This window comes from Chamaea fasciata, unplaced genomic scaffold, assembly GCF_029207755.1.
Source record: "Chamaea fasciata isolate MVZ Bird 193981 ecotype frontalis unplaced genomic scaffold, bChaFas1.0.hap1 SCAF_10, whole genome shotgun sequence".
Lineage (NCBI taxonomy): Eukaryota > Metazoa > Chordata > Aves > Passeriformes > Sylviidae > Chamaea > Chamaea fasciata.
This window is the reverse complement of record NW_027094095.1, coordinates 1,097,313-1,111,170: the sequence shown is the minus strand read 5'-3', so window position 1 is coordinate 1,111,170 and position 13,858 is coordinate 1,097,313. Positions and strand designations below refer to the sequence as shown.

Genomic DNA, 13,858 nt, shown 5'->3' with positions numbered 1-13,858 from the left:
CAGTGCGCTTACCTGCTCGGCGTGCTTTGCGCTGGCTGAGATCCTCGAGGTGCGGCAGACACGCGTCTCCCGGGCCGGGAAGCGTGGCCTCGCTGTTTCGTCACTTCCGGTGCTCCTGCCGTGCGTGCAGCGCTGTGCAGAGGCGGAGGAGCTCGAGGAGCGGCGGCCACGCCTCTCCGGGGCCGGGATTGGAGAAGTCGCTTGTTCGTCACCTGCCGTGCGCCTGCCGTGTTCGGCGCGCTCTGCAGTGGTAGAGAAGCTCGAGCAGCTGCGGCCGCGCGTCTCCTGGGCCAGGAAGCGAGAACTCGAGCCCGATGAGGAGTGTCTGCTTCTGCTTTTAACTTGTGGAAAGTTCAAAGCCTGTGGCTGTAAAATTAGCAGCAATACTGGTGCCTTCTTTTATCGCTCAAGGTCACTGGCCAGCAGGGAACAAGAAGTGTCCCAGGACTTGTTGGTGCCCTGCCAGAGAGAGAAGCAGCAAATGGTGTTGAGAGAATTTCTGGGAGTGCATGTGGGATCCTGCTTTTCTTGACAGCTTGAGAAATGATCTGAACAGAAAAAATATCTTTCTTTTTACAGGAGAATCTGATGTGGAACATGGGACCAGGATGACTTGCTGTGACTTCTTGAAAGCTGGAAAGAAGGCGATGTTAATCTTTTTGGCTAGAGGCAAAGTGTCTGCAAAGCCTTGGAAGAAGCCTATGCCAGGTAAGTGAGGACACGAACAGGAAAACACCTGGAGGCTGTGATGTGATTTCACGGAGGGTTATGGATTCCTGTCTCAAATGTCCATGTGTCAGTAGGGCTGGATCCAAGTGCCCTGGTGGAGAGGCAGGGTTGTCCTGCATTCCAGCTTTTTAGTGGCTGGAGTTTTGCCCAAGGAAGAGCAGCATCCTGATTTTGCTGCCATGTTCAGCCAGCACAGAGCTGTTGGGTGCCTCCGTCCAGGAGCAGCAGGAGCCTGGATTTCTGTCCCTGGGATTGCCTTGCTGTCCAAGACGAGGGCTGAAGGTGAGGGGCAAGGCAGCGCTGGGAGCTCTGGGAGTCAGGAGTGCCAGGCCTTTCATCTCCTGGTGCTGCTCAGGTGTTCACCAGAGGGTTTTTTTGACGGCCTTTGGCTTTCTGGATGGAAGCAAAAGGGTCCTTTCCCCTCCCTGCCTTCTGTCATTCCCAGGTCAGCCCCTGCTCTTTGCTGGCAGGCTAAATAGCCTCAGGAGTGGGCCGAGGAAGTGCTGCCTGATCTGTGAGGTTCCACAGGAGATGGGAGCAGGCTTTGCGCAGAGGTTCAAGCACCTTGGGACTTCCTGAAGGCCTGAGGCCTGAAGCAGAGTCTTGAGGCAAAGCTGACCTCTGGGTGAGCCTTCAACCCAGATGTTGTGTTTGTATCCTGTCGGCAGTGCGGTAGCCAGGATCATTAGTGTTCTGGGCTAGGTCCGTGCTCATTAGTGAAACATGGCTTGACCTTTCTGTGTTCAGAGGCCGGACAGGGCCCTGAGATGAGTCCTGTGGCCTTGTTGGGAGGAGCGGGGCCAAAGGCAGCTCCTGCATTGCTCCTGAAGCCCTGGCCAGGCTTTGGGGCGACGCCGGAGGAGGCTGAGCCCAGCTGTTCCCGCTGTGGGAGTTGTGTGCGCCTGTTTATTGCAGCATTTGCCCGACCTGGGCCCTGTCCCGGCACAGCCGGAGCCTCTTGGCCTGCGGGCGGACGCACCCGCGGGAATTGCCAGTTCTGGGGGGGCTCTCCAGGGCTGGGTTGTGACAGGGGATTCCCAGCTGCTGGGGGTGAGGCTCAGGGTCCCTGGTGCTGGATCTCAGTCCCTGTAGGTCACCTTGGGTAGCAGTGCTGGGGAGCATTGCTGAGCTTCTCCTTGGGAGGTTCTTGGCTGCTCTGAGCTGTCGCCAAAGACCCTGAGCTCCTGAGGTTGGTGTCTGTGTCTTTGGTGCTGACCCTGCCCCCTGGCCAAGTTACTTTGGAGGGTTTGAATAGGGTCTAGGGCTGAGTGCCCTTTGGGCAGTTTGCTGCCAGTCTGGTGTGCTCCTGGAAGTGCCGCTGACCTGCCAGGACTGAGGAGCTGCTGGCTGGGTGCTGCTTCTGTTCTGCAGTGGGAGCAGGTAGCCACAGGGATACAGGGGGAAAATGGGCTGCTGAAATGAAGGAAACAATATGCTTCTAACAGCAGCTACTTTCTTGTGTACATAAAGCTACAGTTCCAGTTTCTAGCACTACTCTTCATGGGTACAGGTGTCTCTCTCAGTCGGCTAAGTTATTTCTCCATCACGCAGGCAGGCAGGAAGGCAGGAACGCACGCACGCATCTTTCAGGGCACTTAATTGGTTAAGTGTCCATCACCGTGCTATGTGTCTCCTATCTGAGTTCTGCATTTCTTGGAGAGGCTTTCCTAGGCTCTTATTTTCAGAGCTGTTGTTGTTCCTGTAGCCTTGATGAATTCCTGCGAACTCTGGAAAAGAAGACTGCAGGTGTCATCTTCACTACAAACAGTTTGGCTGATACAGGGAATGGCCCAAGTTATTCAGATACATTGCTACACCGGGAGGGCTTAGAGAGAAACCTGGAGATGGGTTGTGGAAGCCTGAAGTGGGATCTTCTCCCCTGCCGACCCTTGTGTAAGAGACGGTCCGAAGATCCCTCATCTGCCTCACGACCATCGTCAAGGACAGAGACTGAAACCCCTAAAAGGGACTTGAAAATCTCAACACAGGAGTTCTGGCCTGGCTGAGGTGGGATGGTGGCCAAGTGCTGCCTGCAGGTGTGTTTGATGGAAAACACCCAGCACCCATATGGGAACATCAGAACCTGAGCAGAAACAATGGGCAAGTCACGGTGAAGTGACCGCGCCTGCTGACACTGCACCTGCTGACTTGGACTGGTTGACACTGTACCTGCTGATGACCGACTTGTTCTGGGTTCTCTGAATGAACACACTGCAATGATTTCCCCCAGCTGTTTGGCCAACTGCCTGTCGCTTCGGAGAGGACTATAAAAACCCTGGAGACTCCCGCTCACTTTTGAGATCTCCCCACTGGAGAAGATTGCGTCTATAGGCATCTTCAAAAGCCTCGAGGACTCGACCCTCCATGTTGGTAGCTATAATCCCCTTCCCCTCTTTTTCTGTCTTTCTTACTATTCTCCTTTTCTCTCCCCACTATCGCATTTGTTGGCACTAAATAAAGGTGCATTTGTGATTGAGTAAACTGAGTTTGTCCCCCGCTGTGTCTTTTGCGCTCTGAGATCCCTAAAACGAACCATCACGAACCCCGCTTGTGTGAGCGGATCGTGACAAGTTTGCATGTGAATAAGTTCATTTGTGTACCTTTTCCGCTCTCCCTCACCCCCCATTTCGAGCCGGTGTCCATTTTGAAACTGTCTCCTTCCCGTGGGGCCGTGCTCCCGCTGCTCCCCTCACAGCCCTGATGGCGACACGCAAACCAGAGAACTCCCTGGGACTGCAGTGCCCACAGGAGGTGGAGCGGACGCCTAAAAACCCCTAGGGCCGGTGAGCCATTAGCCAGACAGGACTCCAAACTACCCCAGTGAGCAGGGAGAACATGGGGCTGCTTGCTGGGGCTCCGTGTCTTGTCGCCATAAGTCAGATAGTGCCCTCTCTGCGTGACTGCCCTCGGCTTGTCAACGAGCCTGTGCTTTCCTGCGGCTCTCGTGGGGACGCAAGCCCCGGCTCTGTCGGGCACCTGGCAAAGCTGTTTCACCTCCTCGTCCTCATCGCTCCAGGGAGCAGTGGCGGTGTGTGTGACCCCTTGGGTTCCCCGCCCAAAGCTGTCCTAATACAGGCATTTAAAGGGAGATTTGTCTCCTGGCCCACTCATAACAGGTGTGGTCTCACTTGGATGTGCCTGCAGTCCTGGAAGCTTGACTAATCCTTTTTCTGCCTCATTTGGACCTTGAGGTTGTTTCATGGTGGTCTCACTTTCATGTGTCTGCAGTTCTAGAATGTTGGCTACCCTTTTTTCTCCTAGAATTAAACTTTGAGCTTGTTGGGGGGTGGTCCCACTTTGATATATCTGCTGTCTAGGTAGCTTGACTGCCCTTTTTTCTCCTACATTTGGACCCTGAGCTTGTTTGTTGGCATCTCACTTTCATGTGTCTCTGCTCCTGGAAGCTTGACCACCTGATATTCTTCTGCAGATAAAACTGGAATTGGTTTGGGGTGGTCTCACTAATGTATGTCTGCAGTCATGGTGGTTTGAGTACCCTGTTTTCTCCAAAAACTGGATCTTGAGCTTGTTTAGGGGCTCTCCCTTTCATGTGTCTGCAATCCTGGAAGACAGACTACCCGTTTTTCTCTTAGAAATTGGTTTTGAGCTTGTTTGGGGGTGGTCTCACTTCCATGTGTCCTGCAGTCCTGGAAGCTGGACTACTCACGTTCTCTTCCAAATCCACCTGGGCCTCGTTGGCTGCTGTATTTGGGGAGTGCAGGTACCATGTACTGTTGACACATGGATGGTTTCATCTGCTCAGGGGGGTTGTTCTCTGCGAGCAAACAGCTTTAGGATGGATGCCCTCAGACTTGATGTTGTATGGGGCACTCATCTAGCCTTCCAAATCAGTTAAATCGACCGTGGAGGTCAGTGAGGTGATGGATTTTTCAGCCAGACCGCCCTCACGTTCCACTTGGAATAGCGACCCTTGTTTCTGTAATACAGAAAAGCAAGGTTATGTCATTTGTGGCTGTCATTGTTTTAGCATGTAAATATCATTACATTTGAGGCTTGTATTGTACAAAGTTTTGCTCTTCACTCCTGGCAAAGGCCTTCTACGTTTTGTGTACAAAGTTCTTGCCATTTTTTCATTTCATGCCCTGTGTATAGTGTCTCTGGTATGTCGGGATGCAGAATAAGGTTTGAAATTGCCTACAGTTCTGATGTTGTACATGCACAGTGTGTTTCTGCTGATTGTCAGTGATGTGCTGTGGAAAATTTTGCCCTCTTGACTGTGCTTGTAGTCAAGAACTTGACTCTCTACTAAACAAAGAAGGTTAAGACCTTCATGTTTTAGACTGTAAGGAGAGGAATGAGGTGGAAAAAACCATCAAAGCTATCACAAGTATATTTAGAAATAACGAACTCTGATTTCATTTTGCTCTTGGAATAAGTCTGCTACACCTAATGACAGGTGGGTTTTCTGGAGGTTCTGAAATGTGGTGACAGGAAGCTTCTCTGAGTTATATCTTGGGCATAAAGGGTCCTCATGCATGCTAGACTGGGGAGAGAGAAAGCAGCAAGAGCCTGACAAGACAATGTGGTAGGAAAAAGGAGTGGGCAGAACCAACACAACCAAATAGGAGTTTAGCAGGGTAGTGCCACTAAATCGGAACAGGGAGTGAAAGATTGACAGTAACTGGGAAACCAAAAAAGTGATGGTTTCCTTCAGTGAGCTGCCAGGTACTTGTGGCAGTAGAGGATGGAGCTGCATAGGAATTGTGGGGAAGTTGTAGGTGTGGGACTTATGATGCAGGATTTGTAGAATTTGTAGATGTAGAATGGTGTTTGCTTTCAAAGGAAAAGGCTGAATAAATTTAGGAAAAGGAGGGCAGACAAGCCCTACTTGTACTTTAAACTCATCCAATATTTCTCTGATGTCAAACATACGTCAAGATAAAAAAAATAATTTTAGCCAGAAATGGAAATTAAAAGTTTTCAGACTGCAGTACAGTGGAAGGTCTACAAATAGTCCCTCTGTGTAACAGGGCGGGAATATTGTGTTTTGGTAAAAGTTCCTTTTTTGACTAGAAGATCACTAATGCGACTGACTTGTCAAGTAGATCTTGCTCTAGTTACAGGGAACCGTTTTTTGCCCTTTGCGTTGTAACTTTGCATTGGGCAAAAAGTGATTTGTGGCAAAGTCACTGTAGTAAAAATTAGCCTATTCTCATTTTTTGTGTACCAGAGAACACTTTTCTTTTTTAACACTGTTGTGCCATTTTCAAACCTTGATACAGTACACAAGAACAGACAGCTTTTAGTGCACGTAGTATTCTTTGTATTAGAGCTTAATTTGAAATGTTTGCCACTTTGGAAAGGAGAGAGTGAAGGAACCTGGCTGCAGATTTCAGGGTGACTCATGAGCTTTATCTTTCTACTAAAAATAGAGAATTGCACAAAATCTACTAAATCAGCAGAAAAAAACCTGGCATTTTGTAACACTGAACAAAATCCTGTATCTTGTGCCGCTGGCAGTTCTTAGCTGTGTTGGCTTAAATACAGCTCTCTTAAATGTGCTTTGAGTTTTGTTAGTTGACTTTTGACTTCCCTGTGTCTGCTTTTCCTTTTCCATTCCGTGCTGAGCTGGGTTGACAAAGTTCTGTTTACCTGCAGCTGTTTGTGTGTGTAATATTTAGACACTCATCTGAAAAAAAAAAACCCTCAGGTAGTGGTGGATGGTTGTGAAGGGGTTCTCCTCCATGTGACAAACTTGTGTCTTAACATGGAAATGACAAATTTCAGTAAAATAGTTTCCACATAAAGTAGAAGCTTGAAGCTTCCTAGAGAGAGTTCAATTTGCTGCTTCTGTGGGGTGAGAATTTTCTCTTTTCTCTACCTTTGCATTGATATCATCTGAAACTCCGGTGTGATCCTTCAGATAGGCAGTAACAGGATCCTTTAATGCCCTCTGGATTGGACACTTGTGATGTGATATTGATCACTGCAGCTTTGAATCATCATTACAGACGTGAGCTAATACCTTAGGCTGAGTTTGATGGTGGATGATAACTCCTGTTTTCAGGCTAGAGCAATCTCTTTTGCTTACACCAGGAAATTAGAAAAGGCAGAGTGGCAATGAACAGTGTGACTTTGTCTTGCTTAGTTGGGAAAATATTGCTGTGTTCTGCTGTGTTTTGAAACAAACAAAGAAAAAAACCCAAAACAAAACCCAGTGCTTGTTTTATTTTTCTGAAGTTGTTGTTATGCTTTGGGGAACTCGGGGATGAAGCAAGATATTATCATAGAAGTGAAAAACTGTTCATACTAGAAGTAGTATTAGAACCAAAACAATTTGTAGGGGAATTCCTCTTACTTTACAGTCCTTGCAGTGTTCTCTTAATCTTGTTTTCTTTCCCTGTTAATGTGCAGAGGTTTGTATGTGGAGAGTTTTCCAGAACGTAGGTTCTCTATAACACTGCTTTTGGGGAATGAGAGAGGAGGAACTTTGTCTTGAAAAGTATTTCAAATCTTCCAGCTGATGGCTCTGTCTGCAGAAACACAGTTTTTCCCACCACTGCTAAGCTGCAGCTAAAAACGGTGGAAAGCCTGTTTTTTTGGGAGCAGAGGACACTGCAGCAACCCTGCAGAACAGCTGAGAAAACCTGTGGAAATGTTTGTTTTGCAATTTTGCCTTGTGACAACTTGCAGTTCCAGCATTTTCCTTAAAGAGAACGATTTGAGGTTGTGTGGACTGCTCTTATGTTTCCAGGATTGTCCTAACAGTCTTCAAACCATTGTTTTTACTTGTTACTTCAAAAGACAGGAAACTTGGACATCTAGTTTTGTCCAAACTCTGGATGAGGCCTTTGAAGGAGTATCTTTAAAAACACATTTCCCAGGCCTATGGAGACATGGTGTCCTACAGTCCTTAAATGTCCTGTAGGAAATAGTACTTTTTGTTACAGACTTCAGCTTGTATCGAGATTTAATATCAATGCTTTCAATAGATTCAAAATAATTTTCTGTCTCTGGTGGTGCATTCTTTTTCAGAGGTTCTTGTCTCACTGTTCTGCCTAACAGTGTTCCGAAGAAATGAATTTTTAACAGGAATTGAGAAGTTGTGGTTTTGAATCTTATTTCAAGGAGGCATCTCCAGGGATCAAGTTGAAGTGCATTACATTGGTTCGTTTCCATATCTGGGTTAGTAATTGGACAAATACGAAGACAGTTGGAAACACAGAAATAGGGTTTTTTTTCTTTTTGTATTGCTTCAAATTTAATTATTTTAAGAAACCAGATTTTGCCATAAGTTTTGTTTTTCCTGACTCCTGTCTATCCTTTCTAATAAGCGTTTTTCACTTTTTTAGGGCCGCTTTTTCTTGATGTTTAATTGTAGTGTGTCCCTTACTTGGCAATATTTTGCTCAGGGTGATTTGCAGACTAAAGTAGCTTGCTGATGAAAGTTAATTTTTTATCAGGCCTGTAGAGCCATGTGCTTGTGTGTGGGGGTGAGAAGAGGGCAGAGAAAGGGAAGAAGGCAAGGATTAAGTGAGTCGATACATGTGCAAGAGGTTGCCTGAACTGCAGAGATTAAACAAACCAAAGAAGGGCTCTGTCTAAAATGAGGAATTAAATGTATTTGTGACAAATATCAACATCTATCTCTAATTTGTTTTTACTCAAGAACTAGGCCCTTAGAGACTTGTGAAATCTACTGGCAAACATCATGACTACATTTTGAGAGACAAGAAATGTGTAAAAGGAAGAAAAAAAATGGGGAAGGGAGATGGGCAAGAGAATTATTCTGGTCTGAAGAGGATGGATGACTTTCTAGAGCCTATCTGGAAAAAATATTGACAGATTCAACAGCAAATAGCACATGGATGAGAGGTTTTTCTCCAAAGTAATTGGTGCCAGATGTAGCCCGTCCTTTAACTTGATAAAATAATAGTTTAGGTGTAGGAAGTTCATTATCTACACTTAAGAAACATGTCTGTGTAGTACTCTATGGGAAATTACAAAATAAGGCGTTAAAATGGTGGTTGGTAAACTGGACAGGGAATGACTGAAGGGGAGAGCAAGAAGCTGTACTTGGAAGGGAAGAATTGGTCTGTTAATACAGATCCTCAGGGTTTGTCTTGAGGCTGTTCTTCAGGATGAACTAAATGCCATGGCACAGGATTAAGAGACTTTGATAGGCGGGAGGAGCAGATAATTCCTGGAAGAACTGGATGGTCTCGACAGCCTGGAATGTAAAGCAGGGCACAGTTGAGTAACATAGAGTGAAGTTCATGTGCTAGTGAGAATTGTTGTGAAGGAGAAGGTTCAAATCAAAAAAACCCACCCACCCAACAACCAGCTGTGAAGGTGCTGGCTCACAACAGGCTGGCCATAAGCAGGGAATGTGTTGACGCTGTGAAAAAGGTTTGGTTTCAGTGGAAAAGAAAACCAAGCTGTTTTAAGATGGAGAGCTGACAACACTGTCAGGCCACAAGTCACATGTGGGATTGGCACAGGTTGTGTACAGCGTGTTTATGGGATTTTTTTGCTGCTTCCCCTCACCAGATATACTGGAGTTGTTAATTTTTGCCCAAAGCCTAGACTCAAAACCCCCCTGTAATACTGTAACATCTACACCTGAAATGTATATTCAAATGTAGGCTAAAGAACATAAGTTCCAAATGGGCTTCTTATCCTTAATGTTCTTCTGCTGCAGTTCAAGTAAATGTAATGTATTAGTTGCTCATTGAATGCAGTACCACTTTTAAAAATTCAATTTGCTGTGCAGGATTTTTCCCAAGGTCCATTAGATAATGTCAAGTTTAAATCTGTCCGTGAGTCTAGAGAGATCGCCATGCAGATGGAGCTGTGGAAAGCCAAATGAAAGATTTTCATATAAGCACACTGGGCTTAAACAAATCTGTTTAATTTGTTTTCCTCCCAGCCCCTGTTTTCAACAACTTGAATTCCTCAGATATTCAAAGTTGTTTTGGAAGTGTTTAACACAGAAAGTGAAAATGCAGCCTGAACAAAAGGATTGTTATTTTAAGAGAGGAATATTTTGGAAGCGGTGGGAACAAACAAAGGTACAAGTTCATTATGACATGAATTTAGTCTCAGACTAAATGGTTTTCTTCTGTGTCCATGCTAGGACAAAGAGATTGCTTCCCCCAGTTTGTCCTCCCCTTGCTGCATGAGGAAACTTCAGTTACCAAATACAGGATCTTGTGCATCTTCATCCGTCTTGGTACATAATGGCAGTTTAAACACTTTGCTTTGTGTAATTTTGCCAGCGGATGGGATAGGGAGAAAAATCTGATTCGGATGATTCCTGGATATTTTTATCAGGTCAGGGCTGTAATATTGGCCACTGGTGAGTGGTAATTTGTGTTAGGGGAGATTTCTTGTGTTTCATAGCTCCCCTAGATTAGTGTACAGAGGATATTGAGAAAATGCTTGGGCTGAGGTTGGCCAGAGTCTCACGGTCAGTCACTAGGTATTTCTAAGGGTTTTCTGAGCTTCTTTGCGCCTCGGTGTATCCCATCATGCCCTGCGGTGCCGCTTTGCGCCTCGGTGTATCCCGTCATTCCCTGCGGTGCCGCTCTGCGCCCCGGTGTATCCCGTCATTCCCCCGGCGCCGCTTTGCTCCTCTGCGTACAAATGACGTCACCGGCGTTTATTTCGACTCTCATTTGCATAAATTTACATGAGGCTGGTGCCTCGGTGAGGTGGGCGGGGTCTGAGTCACGCCCAGGCCCCTCCCAGTACAAACCAGTAACTCCCAGTCCCCGTGGTCAGTGACGTCATTCACGTTTATTTGTGCTCTCATTTACATAAATTTGCATCTCGGTGCGGTGGGCGGGGTCAGAGCCGCGTTGGCCCCTCCCACTCCCTCCCAGTACAACCCAATAACCCCCAGGCCCCGCCCAGTTTGTCCCGCCCTTGTAGCTCCATATAAGGGAAGGGGCGTGGCCTGATGAGGGGCGTGGTCGGTTCACCTGTGGGGGGAGGGGCAAAGGTTACACCACGCCCAGAAACCCCGAAACCAGTATAAACCAGTATAAACCAGTCACCCCCAAACCCACTCCCAGTCCATCCCAGTATAAACCAGTGACCCCAAACCCACTCCCAGTCCATCCCAGTATAAACCAGTGACCCCAAACCCACTCCCAGTTCATCCCAGTATAAACCAGTAACCCCAAACCCACTCCCAGTCCCTCCCAGTATAAACCAGTGACCCCAAACCCACTCCCAGTCCCTCCCAGTACAAACCAGTGACCCCAAACCCACTCCCAGTCCATCCCAGTATAAACCAGTGACCCCAAACCCACTCCCAGTCCATCCCAGTATAAACCAGTGACCCCAAACCCACTCCCAGTCCATCCCAGTACAAACCAGTGACCCCAAACCCACTCCCAGTCCCTCCCAGTATAAACCAATGACCCCCAAACCCACTCCCAGTCCATCCCAGTATAAACCAGTGACCCCAAACCCACTCCCAGTCCATCCCAGTATAAACCAGTGACCCCAAACCCACTCCCAGTCCATCCCAGTATAAACCAGTGAACCCAAACCCACTCCCATTCCATCCCAGTATAAACCAGTGACCCCAAACCCGCTCCCAGTCCATCCCAGTATAAACCAGTAACCCCAAACCCACTCCCAGTCCCTCCCAGTATAAACCAGTGACCCCAAACCCACTCCCAGTCCATCCCAGTATAAACCAGTGACCCCAAACCCACTCCCAGTCCATCCCAGTATAAACCAGTGCCCCCCAGTCCCCGTCCCAGTGCCCTCACCTGTCCGTACTGGTTTGAACTGGGATCTCTCGACACTTGGCGGCCTCCAGGGAGCGGCTCAGGGTCAGAGCCCGGCGCTGGGGGATACTGGGAGTTACTGGTTTATACTGGTTTGTACTGGTTTGCACTGGGTTATACTGGTTTGTACTGGTCTGGGGGTTTTCCTTACTGGTTTGTACTGGGAGGGGGTTTAGGGGTCACTGGGATGAAGTGGGATGAACTGGGAAGGGATTTGGGGTGACTGGTTTGTACTGGTTTATACTGGTTTGGGGTTTTTCTTTACTGGTTTGTACTGGTTTATACTGGGAGGGGGTTTGGGGGTTTTGGGGGATTTTTGGGGAGAATTTGGGGGATTTTGGGGCATCAAAAATCCCAATTTTTAGTCAGAATTTTTGGGTCATTTTTTGGGATTTTGGGGCTCGGAAATCCCGATTTTTAATGGGAATTTTTGGGGTCATTTTTGGGGCATTTTGGGTGAATTTTGGGGGATTTTGGGGCTCTAAAAGTTCCGATTTTTAGTGGGAATTTTGGGGTGATTTTTGGGGGATTCTGGGGCTTTAAAAATCTCAGTTTTGGGGGGGAATTTTGGAGTAAATTTTTGGGATTTTGGGTGGAAATTTTGGGGGTTTTGGGGCTTCAAAAATTCCAATTTTTGGGTGAATTTTTGGGATATTTGGGGCTCTAAAAATCCCAATTTTTAGTGGGAATTTTGGGGTTTTTTGAGGGATTTTAGGTGGGAATTTTGGGGTGAATTTGGGGGATTTTGGGGCTTTAAAAATGTCAGTTTTCAGTGGAAGTTTTGGGGTCATTTTTGGGGGTTTTGGGTGGAAATTTTGGGGTGAATTTTTGGGATTTTTGGGGCTCTAAAAATTCCAATTTTTGGGGGGAATTCTGGGGTGATTTTTGGGATTTTGGGTGGAAATTTTGGGGTGACTTTTGGGGGTTTTGGAACTTCAAAGATTCCAATTTTGGGGATCTTTGGGGCTCTAAAAATCCCAATTTTTACTGGGAATTTTGGGGTAAATTTGGAGGGTTTTGGGGTGATTTTGGGGTTTTTTGGGACTCACCACCAGCTCTTGGTTCTCTTGGAGCCGCCGGAGCTGCCCCCGCCGGGGGGGGAGGAGCGCCCGTCTGGAGGGGGGGAGGGGAGGGACAAAAATCCCCAAATTTTTCCCCTCAAAAATTCCCAAATTTCCTCCCCAGAGCATTCCCAAATTCTCCCCTCAAAATTCCCAAGTTTCCCTCCGAAAATTCCTTGATTTTCTTCCCCCAGAAATGTTCCCGCGTTTTCCCTTCAAATTTCCCAAATTTTGCACTCCCAAAATTCCCCAAATTTCTCCCCAAAATCCCCGAACCTTCCCCCCCAATTCCCAAATTTTCCCCCTGAAAATTCCCACATTTTTATCCCCAAAATTCCCACATTTTTATCCCCAAAATTCCCAAGTTTTCCTTCCTAAAATTCCCAAATTTCCCCCAGAATTCCCACATTTTTATCCCCAAAATTCCCAAATTTTCCTTCCTAGAATTCCCAACTTTTCCCCCAGAATTCCCACATTTTATCCCCAAAATTCCCAAATTTTCCCCCAAAATTCCCACATTTTTATTCCCAAATTTTTATCCCCAAAATTCCCAAATTTTCCCTCTAGAATTCCCAAAATTTTCCGCCCAAAATTTCCTCCCCGAATTCCGGGTTTTTCCCTCCCAAGAATTCCCAAAATTTCCAACCCAAATTCCCAGAGTTTCCCCCCCACAAAAAATCCCAAATTTTTCTCACAAAATTCCCAAATTTCCTCTCCAAAATTCCCTATTTTTGCTCTCAAAATTCCCAATTTTCCCTCCCCAAATTCCCAAATTTTCCAGCTCCAAATCACCAAATTTTTATCCCTAAAATTCCCAAATTCCCGCCAGAAATTCCATCCTCGAATTCCTGATTTTGCCCTCCCCAAAATTTCTCAAAATTCCCAATTTTCCCTCCAAAGCTTCCCAAATTTTCCTGAAAATTTCTTAAATTTCCCCCCAAAAACCCCCAAATTTCCCCCCCAAATTTTTATCCCAAAACTCCCAAATTTTCCCTTCCCAAAAATTCCCATTTCCCCCCGCCCCAAATTTCCAAAATTTTCTCTCCAAAACCACCAAACTTTGTCCCCAAAATTCCCAAATTTCACCCACAATTCCGAATTTTCCCCCAAAATTCCCAAATTTTCCCCAAATCTCCCAAAATTCTCCAAAATTTCCCCAAAATTTCCGGTTTTTTACCCGAAAAGCTCCAGTCAGGGAGGTCCCGCAGGGGGCCGGGCCCGGAGAAACTCGGGGAGAGCCCAAAGCTGAGGGAAAAACCCCAAAATTTGGGAATTTTACCCCAAAATTCCAGCAGAAATCCCCTG

The 13,858-nt window shown here is 46.7% G+C and overlaps 1 long non-coding RNA gene across 1 annotated transcript; it reads left to right on the top strand.

Moving 5' to 3' along the window:
* Positions 1-234: 234 nt before the first annotated feature.
* On the top strand, positions 235-1,454 carry LOC136294330 (uncharacterized). Its single transcript, XR_010722370.1, has 3 exons — positions 235-484; positions 580-708; positions 1,175-1,454. It is a non-coding gene; the product is annotated as an uncharacterized lncRNA (long non-coding RNA).
* The last annotated feature ends 12,404 nt before the right edge of the window (positions 1,455-13,858 follow it).